This window comes from Alosa sapidissima, chromosome 4 (genome assembly GCF_018492685.1).
Source record: "Alosa sapidissima isolate fAloSap1 chromosome 4, fAloSap1.pri, whole genome shotgun sequence".
Taxonomy (NCBI): Eukaryota; Metazoa; Chordata; class Actinopteri; order Clupeiformes; family Clupeidae; genus Alosa; species Alosa sapidissima.
The window spans coordinates 23,186,605-23,211,622 of NC_055960.1; the positions used below are offsets into that span (position 1 = coordinate 23,186,605).

The window sequence follows — 25,018 nt, forward strand, 5'->3', positions numbered from 1 at the left end:
AAAATAAAGCTCTCAGCTGAAATTAAATTTTACTTGTCTCCGTGGCCCTTTCCCAGTCCCGCACTGCTGTGATAAGGTCTCCTTCATTAATCTCCATGCCTGAAAGTGTTTTATAGCCACACACACACACACACACACTCAGTGAGTCGTAGCAAACACAATCCCAAATAAGGACAAAAGAACACGGCAGTGTGCCCGCTTCGACTATAAAAACATATCTCCTTTTAATGTTTACTAAATATTCCCTCTGCTGCATAATTAACTGCACACAGTTGCATGGTTGGGAGCAGAGGGAGAGTGGTATAACAAAACTGACCCTGTGGCAAAGCCTCCTTCATCACAGAGTAACAACCACCATAATTACTCAAGGCCAAGGTTCACAATAACGGTATGAACGGGGAAAGTCAGCGTGGATTCTCTTTTCATGAATAACCCAGGGATGCACTTTTAACACCCATGTCAAAAACAATTACACCAAACTCCAATCAGAGAGAAAAGCATTCTGGGGCTGGTTTGCAGTCGATCAGGACAAGGAGAGACACAGCTTTCGCATCACGTCTTAGAGTAACATGCAATCTGTGAAGAATGCCATAGGACTGCCGCGACCTGAAATATTCATAATGAATATATGCATAATGGAACAAAGGCCTGATGTTAAGATGCCTCTGGAAAAGTGGCACAAGCGCCTCTTGCTCTGCTGAAAAGCGGTTTGGCCTCTGGAAAAGAGGGAATGTTCTGCTAAGCACATCCGAGGGAAATCCAGCAAGAGTCAGCCATCTAAACTATTTTCTATTCTGGATAAACATCACCAATAAGTAGTTTGTTTTGGCAGTTTTGAGAGGAAATTGGAGTTTCTTTCTTTGGTTTCCTGGTCCTAACATTGCACATGATTTTCTGTCACAGGTATTGGTGATCATTTGGTGACATGGGCCAAATGATTATTAGGACTGATATGATGTGAAACTTAAACTGAGAATCTCTGACCCGTATTGTTGATGCCAAGGTTTGTCCTGAGACTTCCACTTGTCTTTTCTCAGGTAGTCCTAATCACTGTTATCAAAGCATCAGAAAAATGACAGTCATTGTGCCTCCTTCAGCTCAGAGAACAACAGACCTGAATAAATTCATGAATTAATGAATAAATGAAGGAAGGAAGGACTGAAGAAACTAGATTTGCGGTTCCGAGGAACTGCAAGAGTGGGTTTGATCAGAGGCATGGAACTCTGCCTCATCCAAGGATTCCAACGGTACCTCATTTATGAAAATCGGGCACACGGATCAAAAGTTATCTGCATTAATGCAACATCCAATAAGCTAAAACGCATAAATATTGTGGTTGCTATGCTGGTTGCTAGGGCAATCATGCTGGTTGCTATGGTGGTCACTAGGTTAGAAGGCCAGCGCCTCCTGAGAGGCCTGAAGGGTCAGTTCTGAGGTTGTTGGCTGCTGGAACCGAAAAATGGACTGCATTTTCTTAAAAGACAATGTGACTGAATGTGACTGAAGTGCGGGCAAGGTTTGCACAGAAATGTACGATTTTTCCCACCCTCATCGACATTGTCATAAAACTTGTTTAAATGATCACACGATGCCTCCTTGCTGCTTTGTCGTCTACATCAGCCTTTCTCAAACATCTTTGACCTGAGGCCCAGTCAAGGCATACTTTGGGGTCATAGGGCCCACCTACATGAACCCACCCCCTCCTCCCACCCCCCATCAAATTGTAATGATATCACAACTATTATTATTTTTATACTATATTGCTATACATGCACTTCAAAACAGTCAATGTTTAAAGTGCCAAGATTGTTCACAAAAGTTTGTGAAAGCATGCACATCAGAGTACTGCTTTACTAATGTAAAATATAATTTTTTCTTTTTCATTCATTCACTTCCTTTTTTCTAGCTCGCAAAATCGCGGTTGTTCTGTTTACAAATTAAAACCATATTTACACTTCGAATTTCGCCTCCAAATTGTAGTAACTACATCTACGAAGTCTAAGGAAGATAACCATGTAGTCTGTTCAAATATAAGATACATTTTGACAGAACTACAGACCTCGTGAAAGTAGTACCTAAAATGACTCCATTCACTTCATTGCAAAATCGCGGTTGGGCTCTTTACACATTAAAATCATACTAACAATTTACATTTCGACTCCACATCGTTGTAACACCATACCAAGGGTCTTAAGAAGTGAGTCAATTTGGCTGATTACGTTAACGCATTTCCAGGGCTTAGTTGTCAGCTCAAAAACAGCAGTGGCTATTGCTAACGCATTCATTTTCAATGCTTAGCATGTTAGCTAACATTAATAGCAAAGATCCTTGATTACTAGCTCCGCTTTAACCCTCTCTGTTAATAGGTTTGTATGTGCTAACGCTTACTTGAACGTTCAGTATTGTGGCTTGTGGGGTAGAATCTAACTTGTTGACACGTTTATTAACATTACTGTTGTTTACTACTTTATGTAAATCACATGACTATAATAAACTGTAACTTACTGAGAGCTAAGGTAATTCTGATTCAGACTGCCAAGAAATATCCAAACAGTGTGATGAATGGCCATCACGTAAAGCATATGACAACAGCAAATAGCTAACGTTTACGTTAGCCTAACTTACTTATCGTTGACGTTGACCCGACACGTTCATAACAAAGATCCTTGATTACTAAGTTAGAGAGTTCTGTTTCCCAAGATGGCGCCCGTCTGTATATGTGAACGAGACGTGAACGGTACTGTTTTTCTTTTTAATAAACTGCCTGTAGACTTACACAGTTCTCAATGCTTCAGTTTACATGTAGATACCCTCATTATGCTACGGTGTAAGTGTGTTGCTATTTGGAGCCTTGGTGTAGCGATTTATTTTTACTACGTTTAGTTCAAGCATCGGTGTTTGGTGGGTCAGGTGAAGAGCCGTCGAATCACAGCACAGCACAGCACCCAGAATGCATTACAACACACCGTCATGAAGGGACTCATCGTTAGGTCGGCTTTAAATAGCATACAGAACCTTTGAGAATTCAACATTGTCTGTAAGCTCCACATAGCCTAGAAATCTAGTCACGCTCCTAGCGGCAGTGAATTATATTTGCCGCCAGGGCTAGTCTAGCAACTCTCCGCTGGCTTGTGAGCTCCAGAAATCGAAACTTAATCAGGCCTTTGAAATCGTGTATAGCAGCGGTCCCCAACCACCGGGCCGCAGGACATTCCTAACTGGCCGTAGCCTACGACATGAGTTTAAAAAAAAACTAAATTTAATTCGCAATAATGTCACGTTTTTACATGGCATAGGCCTATATGCAGTTGTTTGATTGCACGCATGTTTGCATTTTGCAAGGTCTATTTTCTTACGTCTGTCTGTCCTGCCTTCAACACTTTTACATATTGCCTTCAGCGCTGCGCAGCCTCAGGTCAGCTCACTTCACTTGATCAGTTCTTGGCGAACGGTAGTGTCACACGAAGTTAGCTAAACTGCTAGAATGAGCAACAAAAAACAAGCATCTTTAGCAGGTCACTGGCCAGAGTTTTTGAGTTGCGAGAGCAGAAAAAAAGTCACCGTTAGCTGCACATTTTAGTGATGAGGACTGGGTGTCAAAACTCGCTTACCTGTGTGACATATTCGGGTTGCTTAATGACCTCAACCTGTCACTCCAGGGGAGAATGACGACTGTCTTTAAACTGGCAGATAAAGTCGCTGCATTTAAAGCCAAGCTTGATTTGTAGGGACGACGAGTGGACCGGGGTGTATTTGATATGTTCCAAAAAGTAGTGGGGGTTTTGGGAGAGACTGAGGCAGGGCCCTTTCTCTCACAGCTGGTGCGCGATCACCTTGTTGCGCTCTCAAATGAGTTTGAGCGTTACTTCCCATCCTTCAAAGATTCACGGCAAACCAATGAGTGGGTCCGCAACCCATTTGTCAATATCCCGAATAGTCCTAACTTGTCATCGCAGGAGGAAGAGCAGTTGATCGAAATTGCAAATGACGGTGGCCTTAAGAGTGTGTATAAGGAAACCTCTGGCGGGTTTTTGGATCAAGAACAAAGCAGAATATCCCGAGATAGCCGTAAAAGCGCTGAAAACGTTTCCCACCACGTATGTATGCGAGGCCGGGTTTTCGGCAATGACTGCAACTAGACAAATTGCGCAATCGACTGGACATTTCAAACACACTGAGGGTGTCACTGTCTTCCATCACCCCCAGATGGAAGCTTCTTGTTGCAGGGAAACAAGCAGGGCTCCCACTGATTATATTCGTAATGCACGTTTAGTTCCCATGTTTTGTTCCCATATTTTGTTAAGCATGTTCACACTTATAGATGTAGCTTCAAGTTGTTCAATATTCATAGTTCATATTGTTCAATTTTCACTTCTTCAAGTTCACGTTTTTCACAAGAGATCGTTACCTTCACTGTTCATACATAACTGGAGCTAGTTCTTTTCAAGTAATGCATGCACAACACATATGGAACATGGAACCCCCAAACCCCCCTGCCGGTCCGTGAAAAAAAAAATAGGAATCAAACCGGTCCATGGTACATAAAAGGTTGGGGACCCCTGGTGTATAGAGTCGTTTGGTGGGCTTAACATAATGATTGATGACAGAGTTGCAACGGTTTGGCTTGAATTCCCTGCTACTTGAAAACAAATATCCTATTGCGTCCTATTGCGTGCAGAGGGAATTTGAAAGACAACTGATTATCCCGCCCCTCGGACTGAGCACTGCGAACGGTGAGTGCCCAGACCCTACATTTTAATGTGGGTCTGGCTCGCCAGGCTAAGCTCCACAGATCGTGGCAAGACAATTGAATTGATTGTGGACTTCTTGCCGGGCAATGATAAGTAACTTAACTTGAATAGTAGTGATGCGTGGATGTGCATAATATCTGAATGAATGTGTGTTTCTTAATGTTATAATCTATACAACTGTTTACATGATTAAGTTTGAATGGAGCTAGCTGGGCATTAAACGGGGCTTAATGGATTGGGAATTTATTTATTTATTTATTTTTAAATGACCTGTATGAACATGGATTCACTTTAAAAAAAGATGGCAGACAAGAATCTTTTTTTACATGACCTTTACACTTGGTGCTGGCAAGGCATTGAACTGGGCTTCATTCGAGGATTCCAACGGTACCTCATTCATGAAAATCGGACATACAGGTCAAAGGTTACATGCACACACCTTCATATACACAGACAGCCCAGCCCAGCCCATTAGACATTGCCAGATGGCTTAGAACTCTGCCAGGTGCAAGCTTAAACAATTAGAGCTGTGATGTCACAATCGGAATTAGAATCCTTGAACATTCCGCCATTCATTTCAATGGGGCCCAAAAACGCCGAAAAACGGGAATACCGCGAAAACGACAAGGGCCAGCGACACGAAAGTAACAAGCAAGTTACACCGGTTCGGGCCTGAATTTTTGGAGTTCGAACTGCGTCGATAGCTCAAACGGTCTAGGAGCAGTAGTTCGTCCAAAAAGTGAGTGAAAAGGAATAATAAATAAAGTAAACTTAAGAAGAACAATAGTGGGCTTGCTCCGCAAGCCCATCCTGTGGTCTTGCTGGATCAAACCCACTAATTATACTGAACTACAGGCAAGAAATTAGGACAAACAGGAGGACCATATCTGTAATGTTTATATACAGTATATTCTTACAGGGAGACTGTCATTTTTGACAGCTTTTTATGGGATTAGTCTCTCTCTTTCTTTCTTCTGTGTCTCTTTCTCACTGTCTCCTCTTTTCTTCTCTCTCTTCTGCTTCTCTCCCTTTCTCCCTTTCTCTCGCTCATCTTTCTGTCTTCTGCTCTCTCTCTCTCTCTCTCTCTCTCTCTCTCCCTCCTGTCTCCTCACTGGTACCCATTAGTTTCTCTAATTCCCAGGATGAGTGAAGCGAGAGGCTTGGTAGCTCATGGAAACATTATTTCATTCAGTCTTTGACCTTTCATTTTCTTCTGTCGCTTTCCCTGCTCTGGCTTTTTCCCATCACTAGGCCCGGTCCGGCTGGCCTCTGGGAATGTAGCATGCCTGTGGGGCTAGCCTTGGGCAGAAGGGAAGGAAGCGGGAATGCAAAAAGCACAGAGAAAATGATTAATGATGCTGGAGAGATGACTGTCTAAGGACAATGGAGCTTTGAAGACAGACACACACACCAACACACACACACACATATATATATATATCTATCTATCTATCTATCTATCTATATAGATAGATAGATAGATAGATAGATAGATAGATAGATAGATAGATAGATAGATAGATAAAGAGAGAGGAGGAGAGAGAGAGAGAGGGGGGGGAGAGAAACAGAGATAGAGAGACAAAGAGAGAGAAACACAGGCTTCTCTCTGACCAGGCAGTGCTTGGACAAGGCTCCAGTTTTGGCTCAACGTGTAAAGCACCATTCAGTTTTGGCTCAACGTGTAAAGCACCATTCATCTCCTTATTAGGATCACTGCTCAGCCAGAGTGTAACTAACTACTAAAGGGGCAAATATATAGAAGATCACATCACACTGTCAATGGCGCACACAAACGCCCATGCAGCCGGATACAGAGTCAGTGTGGCAGCAATCAATGCCTTGAAAGAGAGGGGTTAAGCATCCAGAACTGCACGAGAGGGTAGTGTCATGCGTCTTAGTCTGAAGAATCCACAAAAGGCGAGTCAATAGCAGTGATTCCACAAAAGAGCTGCCACCACAAGTCAGATCCACAGCCATTCTTTAAGGTCAGTGAGATTATGTGCTTGGGCTTGAATGATGGGCTCGGAGATAACAGTGATTAGCTGCAAAGGCTAGTGCAGAGATGACAGACCGAGGAAGTCGAGAACTGTAAAGTCACCAGAGGACTCCGCCAAATGACCACCGTTAAAATGGCCTCATTAAGAAATCAATACACTGCTAATGAGCTAGCTCCAGTTATGTTAATGTGACTGCACGCAACGTAATGGAAATGGTGCGTTACTAATATTGTTCCTTCTCAGCCACCATAGACATGTGGCAGAGAGTAGCCTAGCATGGGGTGATGGTGTGGATGACGACATGGCGAGAGGCTTATTTTGGAGAGTGTGTTTGCAGCTTGGCATGCAGGTGCCAGTACAGGGAAACATGCCATTTCTCCACAGCGCAACAAATCAGCGAAATCAACAGGCACACCACACTGACACAACCCTGAAATACTACAAACCTACATTAGCACCTGTGAGCTAAAATAAAAAGACTTCACACAGACAAAGCAGCTTGTTAATCTAATGTGATGAAAGCTTTTTGGCCCTGTTTTAATTGAGTTAGGCGGTTCATTAGAGAACCTGCTGCTGAGGTTGATTTGTGAGGAAAAGAAAACTTGAGGGCTTCAGCAAAGATTGTTAAAGAAGCCCTATGCAACAATTCTAGCAAAAATGACCTTAATTATGCAGGTTGAGAGTCATTCTGATGGTTCTACAACACTTTTTGGGTCGTTTGGTGGGTGCTTCGTCTCCCCCTAGTGCTTCGGCGGAAGGACTCGAAAATGTAGTCAGATTGTAGTTTCTAAGAAGACTGCAAAATGGACTCCGACTTGGCTTTGTTGCTGCTGAAATTGTAGGTAGCCTACCCTTGGGTGAACGTTTTTGTAATGTGGTTTGATAGTCTCTTGAACAATGTGTTTGCTCGACCGTTTTATTGTGAGCCCTGTATGTGTTCAGCTTGGTTTCTTGATGGCTAGCTCGCTAGCAGTCACTTGCTACCGAAGCTGCAGGGGGAGCTATGTCGTGAAAAATGCGAGCCCAAATCAGGCGAAAACCCAGAAACAGCGAAGGAATAACCAGACTTGCATAGGGCTTCTTTAAGGCGGAGCATTTTCGTCGTAGTTCATGTCTATGGGCGCGAAATGGGGATCGAATCCTGTCTGCATAAAGAGGCGTGTCGATGACGTATTGACGACCGTAAGTTGCAACCGGCCAACAGCATTGGCATAAATAACCGGCGCACACCTATAAGGTTGATTTTCTCCAGACTGGATTGCTCAAAAATGCTAAAATGTACCTGAAATGTTCAGAAGGGTTTGAGGATCATGAAAACGTGCCCTCTCTATAGAACCAAGACCTATATGTGGTGAAATTCTGAGCTATGCCCATAGACTTCAATGGAGCAGTCGCTGCCTCTGCTCTGCATAAAGGGGGATTTTGACCCCCCCCCCCCCCCCCCGTGCGATCCAGGTTCCCGGAAGTGGCTCCTGATGAAATATCTTGCTCCGCCTTAACAATCTTTGGCTTCAGTTGCAATTTGTAATGCGTACAAGGCAGAGTAAGATTGAAGCAGTGGAGACAGCTAAAGAAAACCATCCTTTTTTTAATTTAGTTTACATTTGCCAGCATTCAGCACTGAGCAAATAGCCTGGAATATCCAGTGAATAGAGTCTGGTAACTCTCAATTCGGGACACGTTTGCAACACTTGTATCGCGACTTGTATAACTTTGAAATCATGGGTCCAGCCTTACCAATGACATCCTACTTTCTACTTTACAAACTGACAATAAACAGCACCAAACAGTCAGGAAACAATGTATGTGGGTCTACCTTTGCTGTAAATATATTTCTGATTTTTTCCAACTGTGTTTTTTGATGTTTGCAAGTGTTGCTGCGTCTTTTTATCACAATAAGTTTCGGTTTCGTCTTCCCCTCTCGTCGGTGATTGGCCTGACATTTTTCTTGTCTGAGGGAAATGGTTATGAACTATGGTGTTCCAGACTAGATCTCCCTGAAAGAAGATCTAGGTTGGCGGGGCCAGGCTACTTAGCAAACACACATGGTGGTAAAATAGTTACCATGCACTATACAATTGCTATGGATAATATGCTTTACACACATAAAGAGACATGATAATACCCAGCTTGTTTCTTTAAGCAATGCATGAACAAATATTCTGTGAGTAAGACAGCCATGATTCTGCAGCTCTTAGTAACATTACCATAAAAAAGTGATGTGTCCTTGTGAAAAGCCAGAGCACATTAGGATGAGACGTAGCTCTATGCTATTAACAGGGGAATGTAAGTATTAGCAAAGGATGTGAACTAAGCACATTTGCATAAAAAAGATCATGAGAAAAAATAGACTCTTTAAATGATGTACTGTAGAGAGAAGAGTTCATGTGCTGTCAAAATGATATTGTGCAACTTGGCCTTCTATTACCAATTCCCTCAATCCACAGGAGATCTCATCATTGGCCAATAGATGAGAACAGAGAAGTGTACTGTACAGAGGAGCTCTGGATAGAACCAGTTGAGCCAGTTTGTACACCGCACAGCAACCCCAAAGGGACGGGGAGTCGCCGCGATTGCATGAACAACAAACATCCTCGACAGACACCGCTGAGCAAAAACAAGCAGAGCTATCTGGTGGGAACCCTGATGGAGAACAACTTCCAGCGTATGACTCCTCTGCCCCGCCATCCAATTATAGCAAGCCGTCATGTTGTGTCTTGCAGCCGAGTCGTATAACCTGCACACCATGGAGCATCTGCTGCACCTACCCTGTGGGACTCCTTTGGGTCTCTTAAACAAAAACATGCGATGGCTGTAATCAAATGTCCCTGTTTACACAGGGGCCAATGAGAGACGTGATTCTTTTATCTTTTGACAAGGTAATTAAATCCTGTACGTTCCTCTTTCCTCCTTTCCTCCCTCCTTCATAATTTTCTTCTCCTCTTTTAGAGTGCGGTTCTGTGCGCAGAACATGAAATCCCCGCTCTTAACCCTACAGCTCTAGCAAGACCAACTTCAAACACAAGACAACCACAAAGACAAGCTTTCATCCCCCAAGCTTGCACACCTATCCTCATCTAAGCCTAAAACCGCTTGGCAGCACACACGCACCCTCCCACCAACAATAAAGCTAGCTTATATACTACTGTAGTACCACCAGCGCAGAACAGCGAGGATATTCGCCAACCTATGAATAGAACCAGGAGAAGGCTGAGAGAAGTGCACTGTCAGCATAGTTTAAGACAATGAAGCGTGAAGCATACTCTAGCGAGCCACACACATGACGCGGTACGGAAGAGTGCCAGGCAGGCCTGCTCCCTTTAGGAAATAGGCAAGGTTTGTTTAGCAGAGGAGAGAGGGATGGATAGAAGGCGGAGACAAGAAAGAGTTGGAGGAGGAAGAGGAGGAGAGAGGGCGTGTGAGACGATGTGAGATAGTAACTGACTGGTGTGGAGGCGGCCTGATGAGGAGTGGATCCTGCAGGGAGGGATCCTTTCCACATTTAGGAGTGACTTAGGTAGGAATTCCTCCAAAAGTGATGACTCACTGCAGGAGGGTAAACAGAGCAGTGCAGCTCAGATATGCCAGGGCCTCTGTGGCTCGCTCTCCTTCAGGAAGGACAATGTCATGTGGCAAGGCAGACTGGAAGGTAGATTTGGCCCAGATCTGGCACCGCTACAGCGTACCGGCGCCAGATGCCTGCGCCCAGATCTCACAAATGGAGCGACGCTCTGGACTGCTCGCTCCCCTTTGGGGAAAGATTCTCCAGATTCAGTGTAGTCTCAGTTTACAGGTCTTGCTCAGCCGTGCCCAAGAATAACAAACTGAAACTCATTCGGTTTTTTTGAACATGAAACAGGCGTTTGATAAAGGGAACACCAACCCAAATTAGGGAGTCCATGACACTATGCAACGAATATCTTTCCCCTTCTCTAGCATCACAGTGGTGAAGAGGACATGGGGTCTTGATTTAATAAGGAGATATAAAAACCGTGGAGCTGCTGCCAACAATAATTACCAAGACATTGCCTCAGATTTGCGCTAAAAATAGCTCCCATGGAAAGACTGACCACAGGAGGAGAGCTCCCCGTGGGGAGGAGGTGAGCGGGGAATTAGATGTGGCATGACAGAGGGTGTGAGCGTGGGAGTCATGCTAAGGACTGGCAGGGGCACCAAGAGGATAGTGACGTTTGTCCCCAGGCCCCTTGCGTGGCTGGCAGGCATCCAGTCATTTGTGAGCTCCTCACAAGTCGATCAGCAGTCAGCTGACAAATCTGTGAGGACAGCAGTGAGGCCTCTTCTGTCTTGTAAAAAACGATTTATTATGGATTATGGATACGGGATTTCTTGGCAACATAATGGGGTGAGGAAAACATTGTGACATTAAAAGGAGCTTTTGTTGACGACGCATGTGAGAGGCCAGCGCTCATGACATGGCATGAGTTGTTGAGAAAAAAAAGAAAGCTACAATGTCAAAAACAAGCTACAAGCGTAACTCTGCTACCAACTTCCAGCATACATATTTATTGCTTTAGCAACTCACATGTATGTGTGAAGGGACATTCACATCAAGAGCAATAACTACAAAACGATACCAGCAAAAAAGTTACGATATTAACAATATCTTCGGGGTCACTTTCAGTTATCATTATACTAGTTATCATTCGTGTACAACTCTTGAGCCGCTTGCGACTATCAGCATTTGATACTTTATCATCATACATATTATCAACAATACTTTATACTTTGGGGCCAAGTATAACCAGATTGTTTTAGAGGCAACAATATACAACATACGTCTTTGATGACAGTTCAGTTCAGTTTTATTTCTTTGTCCCAAATGGGCAATTTAATTGCAGACAGGATCACATACCACACAACAATAGACAAATCACACTACAATACAGACAGACATGCACAAAATAATAATTTAGTTGTGATAAATAGGTCTGGTAATGCCTAAAAAGATGAGTCAGTAAAACCAAGATAAAATGTCAGTAAATACATTTTAAAGAGCCTTCACACTGGACTGAAACAAGCTCCTCAGTGTTGGTTGGAGTGGCACCTCCTCTTCATCAATACATATTCAATTTAGACCAACAAAGTGGCCCCAGAAAAGGGACGATGATAGATGGGATCACTCCATCACACTTTATTAACTTCTGAATTATGCTGCATAAGGGACATCACAATGCCATCAACAATCCTGCCTCTAATGGCTTAAGCCAGTGGTGGGTTTAATAGGAAATTAAATCTGTCTGCTGGTAATACGGGCCTGGAATGAGGTTGGGGACAAGGCTTCTAGTTCGGTCCCAAAAGTTTCGTGGGAAGTAGTCTCCGCCCCAGATCTGGTCCTGATCTGGCTCTGGTCTGGTGCGGATGCGGAACAGATCCGTTTCCCCTATCTGCTGCTGCTGCTGCTGGGGTCTGTACTCGGGGTGGTGGCTGAGCACTGAGCCACACAGCCCTGTCCTCCTGTCTGCGACGTGACCAGATTTGCCCGTCTACACAAACAACACGCTGAGGGAACATTCCACAGGGTGAAAACCAGCGACGACAGCCGCCACCCCCACTAGCTAGTCCACAACGCTGACCCCCACATGCCACGTACCACACTATCACTCCCATCGCCATCTCTGATCTCGCCCAAAGAAAAATTCAAACTAACATCTCGGCATTCGCTTCAGCCTGGGCTGGGCTGGGCTGCTGTACCCAGCACCATGAATAATGTTAGCGAGTGAGTGGCGACATGGCACTCATATGCAGTAATGATTGGCCCACAGCTGCTGATGCATTTCAAATGAAGTGCCAACACAAGGGATGGAGGTGAGGTGTCAGAGAGGATGCTTGAGTAAACACTCAGAGAGATAGAGAGAATCGACGAGAGAGAAAAAGAGAGAGAGAGATGGAGAGGAGGTGGAAAGAGGTGAATGGGGAAAAGGACAGAGAAAGGGAGGGATAGAGAGAAGAAGAGAAAGTAGAAGTAGGAAAGTATAGAGAGATACAGAAAGATGGAGAGCAAGAAAGACTTGAAACAAGGAAGAACACTGACTATGGGAGACAGGTTTTCCCTCTTGCGTTGCTCGCTGTTGCACTGATTGATGTCTGCTGATTTGAGTTGCAAATACATGTGAGAATCGCTGGCCTATGCTGTGATTCAGGAAGCACTCACACAGATTCCCGCACAAACAAACACACACCAAACATGCACACAACAGACAAACACATACTGTACACCAACATGCACTCATACATTAACATAAATAGAAAATCCACATAACATTATATATTATGTATGATGACACAAACACACACACACACACACGTACAAACCATTCATTTTGAAAAATCTTTTTTTCAAAAGCACTGAATCTTATTTCCTATCAAATATCATGGTCACACTATATTCACTTCGAATTCACATTATTTACACACTTTGCAACATGCAGTGCATCATGCAAAGCATTTGCCACTGCCACTAGCCATCTGTGCGTTGTTGTTGAATCTCATGTCAGGCAGTGTAATCAGAAATAGTCATTGATCGGCCACAATAGGAATTCCCCTACCTACAGCACCACAAAATGAACACCTATTCATCACATATGTATATCAAACAGGACTACTCAAACAGAAGAATAGTGCTATGTTTTTTTCTCCCGTTGCATCTACTAGAGGAGCGGCACATGTGTGTGATTCACTTAAATTAGTCACATGAAATTCACACCTCGTGTAATTATGTGTAATGTTGTGATTAATGTGAGTCGGTTTAAAGTCAACATGACAGTATCAAGCATGTTAGCTGCAATATAAAACGTATGCTACAAACTGGATTCCTGAGAAAACTCCCCCGCATACTGTGCACCCATACATAGACATGTGGACATGTGGACATTCACAGAGACACATAGCGAGGTCACTCATAGTCATAAACACATTACCTAAGGATGCATATGCATATTATGTGTAGGAATTTAGATACATCAATACAAGGTAAACTATCTAAAATATGTACACAAAGCACTCGCACACACTCACACAGGCACATGCACACTGCTGTGGCAGCAAAAACCTTGACCTGAACAGATGTGCCACCTCTGCTTTGAAACAACAGCAGCTTTGAAGCTCAGACTAGAAGGGGGGGCTTGCGGTTCTGATTGACACAGGAGACTGACGTGTCTGTTTCCAGGGTGGTGAATGTCAAGATATGCCCAGGAAGGCATCCGTAGCTGTCAGGCACAACCATGATCTCAAGCCTCTGCCCTTGCAATTCACAAGCCAAAAAAAGGAGACATGGCCATGTGTGAAGGACCTTAGGCATTAACATGAAAGTCAATTATCACTATATTGATTTGTGGTCTGAAATCTCTACATAAGGATTCATTTGAATTAAAAACATTGGAGTGAATTTAATTAAATTGCAGTTGATAGTGAAAAGTTGATAGCAACTGGTTCAGCTCATAGTATAAAATGTCAGTGAAAAGAAAAATTTCGGCAAACGGAGAGCAAACTTAACTCTAAAAAAAAACCTTCATTACAACTCTGCTCTGAGATGACTGAACGCATTGGGGCGTTCTGCTCTAGGGTGATGGACTGCGTTGACACTATGATGCTATCAGGTAAATCTATCAGGTTCGAAAAATTCAAGAGTATCTATGAGAACTGGGCTTGTGAACCATACGCTGGCAGCCAGAGGTAAGTTGCCTACCTCATAGCTTTAGATGTAGAATGATTGTGTCTAACACAATGAGCTAGCTACATGAAAATGGTAAAATCATTCAGACAATGGAGGCAGGCAGTCAGTTCTTATACAAGAACCCACTTTTCTACAATCTACCAGAGTTTTTAAGGTTGCTCATCGCAATGTCTAGGCTTTCTGTGTGGAAAGGCAGCCATCTTTCTTGAATTGATGTGGCTACCTTTAAATACCACTGCTTCTCATTCTTCCCTCTATAGTACAGTTCATCCTACACATTACATTCCCTGAAACATGCTTTTGCTTGCCTTTGCTTGAGGAAAAACCTTCTTAAAGTTTCCTAGGTAAAAAAAAATCCATTACCGCAGCTCTGGAGCTACAAAGGCTATGTAAATTAGAAGAAGGGATTTCACAGGGAAATCTTCAGCTAAACAGCCCTGATAAAGTCCGGAAATGCACAAAAAAGTATCATGGCAAGCTGCGGTGTATACATAAGGCATATCAAACAGAGCTGGACGAGAAATATCACACCATCGACTTCATCAGATGAACAACACAGCAGGAGTCACACTTAAAAAAAAAAATAAAGCATCACATTTCAGGAATGCTAACAATGTGTTACAATCCAGCTGGTGCCTCCTAGAGTTAACATCTAAAGATTTCAAGGACTATGGAAGAAAACCAAATAGTTGGCTTTACATTATTACAAATGTGTGAACCAAAGCTGTCATCCCCTGCCCACAAGACTATTCTTTCTCTGATGAAACTAAACTGTCTATGTTTATTAAGGGTGATAGCTGTGACAATAGCCATAAAATATGAGGCGGAGACTGCAGTTTACTCTACCCTGGGAGAGCAACAGCTTAAAGGCACTGACATTAACCAACACAAATGTCACTCACCATGGCTGTCATAAACATCACCAAAGCTATGCATGGTAAAAAGGAAGCAAAGCAATTGAAGCTTTATTTGATGGGGGTTGTTGTTGAGTGTGTGCCATTGTGAAACCACTGGGGGCACCCACACTTTCAGTACTGACATAACGTCACAAAGACATGCGAGGCTGGGAGAGACTGTGAGGGCAGAGGTTAGGCTATTTTCATGCCATGATGTGTCTGAGCAAGCCCCAAGAGAATAATACACACATACACCAACACACCCACACCCAAGCACACACACCTACACACACACACACACACACACACACACACAAACACACACACACATACACATATACACACACACAACACAGCGTCAAAAACACGTCACTGTTTACATTCATTCGTGTTGTTGGGCCTTTCATGGCTCTGAAACAATGGCTAATATGGTTGTTATTTTGACAAGGGTCTGGCCAGAGTCAATCTCCCCTATTACAGTATAATCCCCTCCAGATTGGTCTGCGTCCATCCACTGTGGGCCTCCACCACTGTTGCAGGCACAGGCTGACAGGCAAAAAGACTGACGTGGGGCTTTGGCTGACTTTCAGTCTACAGAGTGACTTTGTCAGAGCCTGACTGAGCCCGCATCCCTCGAGGTGCTTACAGGTGTTCAAGAGGGCGTGAGATTGTGTGTGTGTTTTTGTGTGTGTGTTTGAGTTTGCATACACTATGCTCTCAGATGATGGAGGGGGGTGTGAACCTGTCAGCACGGGAAAAGAAACCGACAAGGAATTAGTGTGTGTGTTTACAACTAGAAATGCCTGTATGTTTGAGAATGTGCTTGTGAGTGTGTGTGTGTGTGTGTGTGTATGCCTGCATGTTTTAGTGTTTGTGTTTTCATGTTAGGAGTGCCTGCGTGTTAATGATTTTGTCCATATTAAGAACTTGTATTGTGTGTGTGTGTGTGTGTGTGTGTGTGCATATTCTGTGTCTAGGTGCTTTCATGTGTGTATCTGCATCAGTATCAGTATGTGGGCATGGTTTCCAGTGCTGCTTGAGGGCAAATATCACTGAGGCGGCTCCCTGACGGTGCCCAAATTTGGGTAGAAATTTCCAATTTGCCCTGCCAGCTGGACTGAGACAAATTCCACCAAAAAGTGGCAGGGCAAATCGATCCCAAGGCGCCATGACAGGTGGCATGGAATACCATTTGTCACCACCTTGACCACAGTGCCCGGGGGTGAGGAGGGTGAGGGGGGAGCTCACTGCTGCTCTCCATCTGTGTCTGCCCTGCCCTACAGTATGGCAGAGACAGGAGATTCCCTCCACCGGAACTCTCATGTAAATGTAAATGACAACTCGTACTGAAGAGATATGTTTCAGTCAATTACAAGGACATGATGGCAGGAGAGGGAGAGTGAGGGAATGAAAGACAGATGTAGGCTGAGGATGGAGGATATTGAGGAAAAACTGGACATGGCATGATGGAAGGATTTTAAGACAGAGAGACTGAGAGACAGAGAAGAGAGAGAGTGTGTGTGTGTGTGCGTGCGCGAGAGAGAGGGATGAAGAGAGAGTGAGACAATAAAAACAATCAGCCTACTTCTGCTCTTTCTGCCTGAGTGAACTCTGGCAGGAGCATGTGTAGTGAAGGGAGGGGTGTACATTTTACACTATGTGACACATGCCACAGATCAATGGGAGAGGTTTGTCGGACATTGTAGGGCTGAAATGTATCCCGTTGAATCGCTACTGAGCACCTCAAACAACAGACAGAAACACTTGTCGGGTTTGCAGTCAGCACAATTGTAGAGTCAAACTGAAGCGCCCTCAGGCTCTCACAGTGCAAAAAGAAATACTGTAAATGGGTGCTCAGTAGGACTTCTTGCCCTTTAACCACGTTAGCCAGATGTTTCAGCATCTGCCATACGAAAATGCAGGCCAAATCAAGACCGCAACAAAGCATCTTAGTAAGCACCTGCATGGCCTCAACACACAGGTATTGTAGCACCTACAGAGGTTTTACCTCTGAAGTGTACACAGCAGAACGTAAACAATCATGCAAATACACTAAGCTATGAGTAGGCTACAATGAGACCAGCACATTATTCTACGCAGATACATGTGAACAACATGCTTAAAACCAAGCACAAATTAAGAGTTGGAGCTGTCGGCACACTCTCTATTACTGTAAGTATTTTGCATGATCATTTATGTAGAGAGTACATGCTGCTGTACTTGTAATTCAAATATCTTGCCTTAAAGTCATGACACAATAGTGTTCAGTCTGTGGTACCGAATCTCCAAATGCGCTCAAAGCCTCGCACAATAAATGGCGCAGATCTGTACTTCGGCGTATCTTTAATTTACGTAAGGTCTTTGGCGCGGCGATTCTCCTCCTCATGCGATGACATAATCTGTGCTCAGCCTTTTTTATGCTGCTGCTTCTACATACTCAACTCTCCTCTGCCCGTTTAAACATCTATTCGCTAAGGTATGTCACCAAGTCTGGCCCGCTCATTCCGTACCCTTAATAGGCAAACCGCTTCGCCATGCACATTTGGTTAAGACAGTTGCCTCGTTCTTAGGGGAGTAGGAGCTGTCAAGGAAATAGCTGAGCCATCACCGTGTGTTGTGCCATACTGAGGGGGTCTCTCCTCCTTGACTTCAACAACTGACCGCTGGCGTGCCATCACGTCACATCCCCACCACACATTTTTATTCCTACCATATCCCTGTCCATATCCATGATATGTTTAAGGCATTTCCTTACCACTACAGACTAGGTTGTGCAAAGCATGGCCACATCTTAGTCTACAGCTTCATAATTAGTCCAGCATTTCGTTCGGAAGCATGTCAATTCCCACTATGCAAAACAAAGGTTATAAAGGCGATTTCACCTATCCCTTGGAAAAAGCAAACCACGTCATGCAAAATTGTCCAATTATATACATGACAGCCGAAGTGAAATCACAACGAAAGAAACATTTGTACAATCTTGCTTAAAACTATTTATACCGCGGAAAATGGCAAAGATATTGGTTAACCATTGCAACGGAGCAACAATTTGCTGGCGAAACATGTTTAAACGTAAGCTCCACAGTCCAGGGGGAGGCTGAGTAAACTGGTCTTCTACAACCCGTTTCTGACATTTCAATCTATGTATATAATATATTTTGCTTCAAACTTACCTGTCAAGCACCCGTCCAGGTGTGGAACATTGATGTTCCGCGGGACACCGCAAGCAAGTCAGTGCAATCCTTGAACAGCCCTGTCGTTTTCCGTCTTGTTCTCTGATAGGCAATACGAGCGAATATGCGCTGTCCGAGGAACGATAGAGGGAGAGAAAGAGGGAGGGACAGAAGCAATGAGGGAGGAACGGAGAGAACGAGTGTGTGTGTGAGAGAGAGAGGTGGGGGGGGGGGCGCAAATAAACATGTTCGGTATCTCTCAAAAGGTCCTTGGTGATTTGATTTTATCCTAGTTTTAATCAAAGCTGGGTTAAGTGGGGACAAACCACTTGCGACTTTCTCTTTAGGGTTTCTGTTTGAATCTGATCATTTTTAATATGAAAGAGCTCTGATGTTGCACACATATCCTCACTCACTTTATGTATACAGGGCCTGAACTGTTCAAGTGTGCGCTGATAGGCCTTATTTGTTCTTACCTCAGCTGTCAGTATAGGTAGGCTATGAGAAATGGCAGTCACTCCCTTCACCCACCACAGACCTAACTGAAACTCTGCTTCAGTAGCAATATCATAAGACTTCACACTCGTTTGTTTGTATGCGCCACTCTTTATAAATCATTAAGACATTGAAGATAAACAGTGATAATTACAGTGAATTAGAGTAGCATAGATATTGGCATAAAGAACAGCTTGAGTCCAGTAAAAGCCCAATCAGTCGCTGATTGAGTTATCCTTTGTGATGATTGAGCCGTCACAGCTTCTATATCAAAACGGATACGGTTGTTATTTCATATTCTGTTGCATCCGTGTCTCACAAAAGTGGCTATAGGCTAATGCAGCCATATCACCTAATTTATATATATATATATATATATATATAGGTGAGGAAAACATGGTGTAGCCTATCTGCCACCACAGGCCCTTAAGGTCACCAGTGAGTTGTTTAACAGTGATGTGAAAATTAACATAGCAACTCTTGTCCCTCCAATGATACTGCATAACTTCCCTGTTTGTTTACAGGGAGATGGACACCATGGACACAGGGCACTGCCTACACAGCTTAATATTTCACACAACACAAACATCTGCATCTTTTCGATGCAAGATTGTATATCTAAACTGAGAATATGTGTTCAAACACCCTTGGCTCTGCCTGTATTCTCACACATGGTTGGGTTGCAGTATGTTTAAGTGTGGCTGGTCGATACAGCTGGCATGTATAAGTTAGTTATGAAAAAAATGGAAATAAACAAAAAGACAAACATACAGAAAAGACAAAGATAAACAGGAGAGAAGATGTCAAAGCCATTTTGACCAGACACTCAGAGGTCAATCCCCCAACCCTCGTCACACCATAATCACACACTGATCAGACAGCAAGTGGGTCTTCACAATTAATCAGTGGTCAATTCAATCAGCAGCCTTTGTTACCTAAACACTGAAACATTACAGCCATAATTTCTCCAGCTATCATGTAGGAAACGTTCAAGGTAACACTCCCTCTACTGTGTGTGTCATGCCCAAAGTCAAAGGTCAGCCAACTAAAAGTTTGTGCTTCTGTTTAATTTGTGAAGTCAGATAATGATAAGGAAAATCCATTTGTAAGTAGCTGCTATTTGGCTATAACAATTGCAACTTAAGATGATACTTGAGATGCCTTTGTTCAATAGCCGATATCTTCAGTAATGTGGTAATAATCAGACTCAGGTTCAGCATACATTAGCCAACTCTGAAATCTTCTCTTTCTTTAAACAAAGCATTCTATAAAGCATTTAGGGTTCTTCACTACCAGGCGTACTTTTTAAAAGGGTTCCACAGGGACTCCACAAGAAAACATTTTTTGGCTTGAAGATGAGCATCTTCCTAAGGGAGAGGCCATATCTTTTCAAAGGGGCACTACTATGAAGGAACAAGCCATTGGTGCAACATGGGTGGGGCCAAAGGCTCAGTGGCAGTCCTCCCTCTCAGCACGTGGTTTTATCCTTGGTATCGGCTGAGGCGTGCTGTATTTGCACCCACTGGATATTGAGCTCCTGACCTTAGCTCTCATGGCGTCCTGCTTCATTAACTGAGTGGCATGGCCACCAGAAATCGCTCCATTTTCATTTAAAATCATGTGCAATGTGACGCTGGACCTCGGTGTGACTGTGGCCAAGGGAAAATGGCAGAGCCTGTTGTTGCTGTGTGCAATGCAGTGGCTAAAAACATTACAGCAACACATTCATTTATCATTGGCTGGAATCCCTTGGGAAAAGAACCCGTTAACAGGGCTATTCATATTTTGCATCCTCAGCATTTTTTTTTGTTTTTTATTATTATTCTTGATAACATGTTTTCTTTCCTCTGTTGTTGCTTTTGCTCATGTTGCTTGACCTCATAAATATGAATGCCTCTAGCAACTTTGCAACTGAAAATGGCAACAACGTTTGAATAGGTTTTATTTTCCCCTCTATTCTTTCCATGTTCAACATGCTTCTTAATGCTTCTGCAGGTTATTTTATTCCTGTCTCAGAAGAACAACCATCAGTCATTTTGCAGAGACTTGAAATAGGCAGGAGAGGTTGTCTCAAAGTAACACAGAGTACCAATTAAACAGAACAAGAGGTGGACTGCATATATTGACATTGCCTCAGAAGCTTCTCTACACATATTCCTTTTTGCGATCAGTCATGTATGCTGTCACACTGAATGTAAATAAAGCCAAATATATAGAGCATTTGCAATAAGAAAATGATTCACAATGGATGCTTATTCACAGGAATTCACATAATATGGCAAGATTTCTTTGGTTAAACACTATTTATTTGTAAACCAGATGCTTTGTGTTGTGTTGGATGTCCAGTATTTGCAGAGAAATAAAATATTGATTTAGGCATTCTCAGCATAATTTCCCCATTAATAGCACATAATAACAATACATATTTCAGAAAGAGCTTGTTAACAGCAGCAGCTCTGGTAAATTGTGCTCTGATTCAAAGTGAAATATGACTCATCTTATTACATAACTTAATAATAATATGCATCTGTAAAACAAAGATGATTCATCATTGCCCATCTGAATGCTTCAATGGAATATACAGTATGTTAGCAAAAAATAGATAGGATAGGTCAGCATAAGAAATTGTGTGATTTCACATACTGTGTACAAGCAAATGTGGGTGCAACTGAATCCCTTCCTGAATAAAACTGACCACACCATTTTCTCTGAAACAACAACAGGTGATGTATAGGCAAATTATGACTATTTGTGTCATTTGATTTTATTTCAACCTAAAGTTGATACTGTGACTTCACATAAACAAGTCTGCAGCAAACAGCAAGTAGTGTCAAATTAGAGTTATTCTGTATTCCTCTGTATGGTATATTTATAGCACTAATTAGCAGTAAGGAAATTAGCTGTGGAAGGGTATGGGGGCCGGGGTGGATCTCCAGGGAAAGATGAAAAAAGTAGACAAAGGGGAACCATCTCTCTCACACACACATATTCTCTTTCTCTCTCATGTTCTCTCTCTCTCTCACACACACAAACACACACACATTGACACACACACAAACAAACACACACACACACACACACACTGGCAGGGTAGTCTTGCTTCTTAGGTTTCCTTGGCCCTGTTGCCCTGACTGGTACTCACAGACCCACCGGATAGAGATCCAGGGGGACAGTGCAGCTCTTTCAGGCCCAGCAGCAGCTCATGCCCCTGGGAGGGAAAGAAAGAGAGCCCCCCTCTGAGACGTCCACCCAAGCTGCTATCGGTCGCCTGTGGCAGATTGGCAGAGGGTACACTGCGGCCTGTATAAAACTGCTGAAACCACACAAACGCTGATTAGATGCAGTGATGTTCACCACTCCACCTTTATCTCCTGGCCTCCTCTCAGCCCCAGACTGTGAGAGAAATGCAACAGCTACTCTTGCATTTAGCCAAAAGGGGTAGCTAAGATGTATGATCAGTGTTGCTGTTGCAAAATGTAATATTGTTGTGTCAAAACATTCAAGACTATATAACTACAACAAGCATTTGGTAGCATGTTAAAGCTATCAATATCATTCAATTAAATTCAATACAATCAATCTTCTTCTTACTGTAGGTGTTGTGTGTTACAGGCCTGGGCGATCACAGATTTTCAACCTCAAAAGATCCCTTGCAGCGTATAAAATAATTTATTTATATAGCACCATTAGGAATGGAACTGTGTCAAGGCACAGCTTTGACAAAACGTCTCCATGTACAATAACAGGAAGCTCATCATTACCGTTGACAGCTGATGTTCTCCAAAATAAAGTGTCAGCAACCAGGATTTTCTTGTCGTAGCAATGTAGTTTGCTTTATACCCATCAGCAGGAAAGCAATTCAAATGCAGATCAAGATATTTCTGCATCAGTCCCCATATTCTGCCCTATTGGGCAACCTGACAAGTAGCAAATGGGATCAAAACACCTTTTTTCAATAAGGCACAGGACTCTGCAATTCCTTTTTTATTCACTTGAATGGCTTCGGTTGAAAACATCAAAATGTATCTTAACACATTAATTAGTACCAGTCTTGTGGTAGCAAAGAGCCTTCCATCAAGCAGCTTATCTGTCAACATTTCTGTGTGAGACTGTCAAAATGGTATGGACCTTGGCGATAACCAGGACAGCACTGGCTTTTTTTTTTCTTTTTCAGTGTTTTGAGAAGACACAAAGGAGACCTCTGGCATACAGTGCAGTCACTTTGTCTGATTGTTCCGTTCAATCTCTCCTCCCATGGACGCAAACGCTGCCCTTCCTCCCTGTCCACTTCCCTCTCTCCTCCCTAGACTTTCAACTAAAAGAAGAACAAAAGAGAGCAGAGGTCTGTTCCACTCATAGTTTTCTGCTGTGCCAGGACATAAAAAACTCCGATGATGAGCTCTGCTGATTTCCGCTTGTCCGACTGATCAAGCTTCTCATCCAACAGAAGTCAGCCAAGGGGGTGGTATTGATGTAATGCCCCCCAGAGAAAGGGCACAGAGCAGGTAAGGTCACTACCCCACGGGTGCCAGTTGACCAGAGGAGATGAGTGTGCGTGTGTGTGGGGGGGTACACCCTGTCACGACCTGCCAATCAAGCGCGTCCTGGAGGTGTTTGTGGGAGGTGTGGACTCTCTCCCTCTCACAGCTGCAGAGGAAATGAGGCATGTTTCCTGGAGAAAGCGCAGGCTACCGCACATGAACGCTCACAGCTCGGAGGACTGAACCGCTCTAAGGTCACAGGGTTAGGCCTCAGGGTTACAGGGTTAGGCCTCAGAAAAGAGATGAATTGTCAAAACATATTGATTTCACTGTAGTGTTAGCAAGGCTGACATGGTGAAATGATAAAAACAGTGGAAATAATATTTATATCAATCATGTAGCAACTGTAGTGCAGCATCACAATTTGCACTACCATATTTATATATTCTCCCATGTACAATAGTATAAGAGTAACATTTACATTAAATAATTATAGGCAGAAATGTTGGTAGGTCCACATTCTCATACCATAACATGTGTGACAAAAGTACTGGTGTGTGTTTACAGCGATAATGATATAGTAATGGAGTGCTCCGCCACAGTGACTGGTATACTCAATGTTTCCAGCCTTGTGCGACAAGCTAGAAGCCATGACACGGAGCAGGTGTGCTTCTACAGGCACCAGACACCACATGTTTGCTAAGTTCACTCATAACTTAACAGAGGACAACATCAGACAACTGCAGCCCGACATGTCGGCATTTCATTTAGCCCACATCCTAAACTTAAAAGGCTTACTGTATTAACGCCTACAATGTAAATGAAAGTAGTAAAATTATAAAGATAAATTCTTTTCAAAACTAAATCTAAAAATGGGCATTAGAGGGTAAGTAGTTTATAGTAGAATTGAAACTGACTTGTGAACTGTAGAGTCATGAAGTTTTATTGTTTGGCTGTTTGGCTGATTGTCAGTTTAAGATAACCAGCAAGAGTGGTAGCGCAGGGGAATGGCATGGTATGGTGAAGTTTGAACCACCAGTTGAGGAAGTAGGCTAAACAAACTTACCAGTGAGAGTTGCAGCACAGGTGAATGTGATTAGTAATGAAGTTTACACGTGAAGTTTTAATATTCAGCTGGAAAAGTTACCAGCGGGAGTTGTAGCATGGGGGAATTATTAGTAGGTGCAAAAGAACATCCAGCAAAAGGTAGGCCTAATGAACAGATAAACATATTTATGTTCAACCAAAGTAGCTCTACTGCTCTGACCTTTCTTGACACTGTTAGTTGGTCCTCTTGTTTACAATTTTTGCTTCTTTGACAGTGTGTGGTCAGTAGTGATAGCTCTCTTTACCTCGATGAAGGCAACTAGTGTCGCGCTGCCAAACACAAGTATGCTTAGATAGATAGATAGATAAATAGATAGATAGATAGATAGATAGAGATAGATAGATAGATAGAGAGATAGATAGAGAGAGAGATAGATACTTTATTGATCCCCAAATTCAAGGTCTCAGTAGCATACAGACAATCA

General features: G+C 43.2%; 1 protein-coding gene and 1 long non-coding RNA gene across 10 annotated transcripts in view; one reads left to right on the forward strand and one right to left on the reverse strand.

Moving 5' to 3' along the window:
* The window catches only part of LOC121706986 (band 4.1-like protein 1), a 102,914-nt gene extending 84,291 nt beyond the window's left edge, over positions 1-18,623 (reverse strand). For all 9 annotated transcript variants that reach the window (XM_042089174.1, XM_042089180.1, XM_042089179.1 and 6 more), the window contains exon 1: positions 18,511-18,623. The gene's annotated coding sequence lies outside the window, so the exon portion shown is untranslated. The remainder of the gene's footprint in view (positions 1-18,510) is intronic.
* LOC121706987 lies at positions 1,900-24,138 on the forward strand. The gene is made up of 3 exons (XR_006031205.1): positions 1,900-2,071; positions 7,906-7,907; positions 24,128-24,138. It is a non-coding gene; the product is annotated as an uncharacterized LOC121706987 (long non-coding RNA).
* The last annotated feature ends 880 nt before the right edge of the window (positions 24,139-25,018 follow it).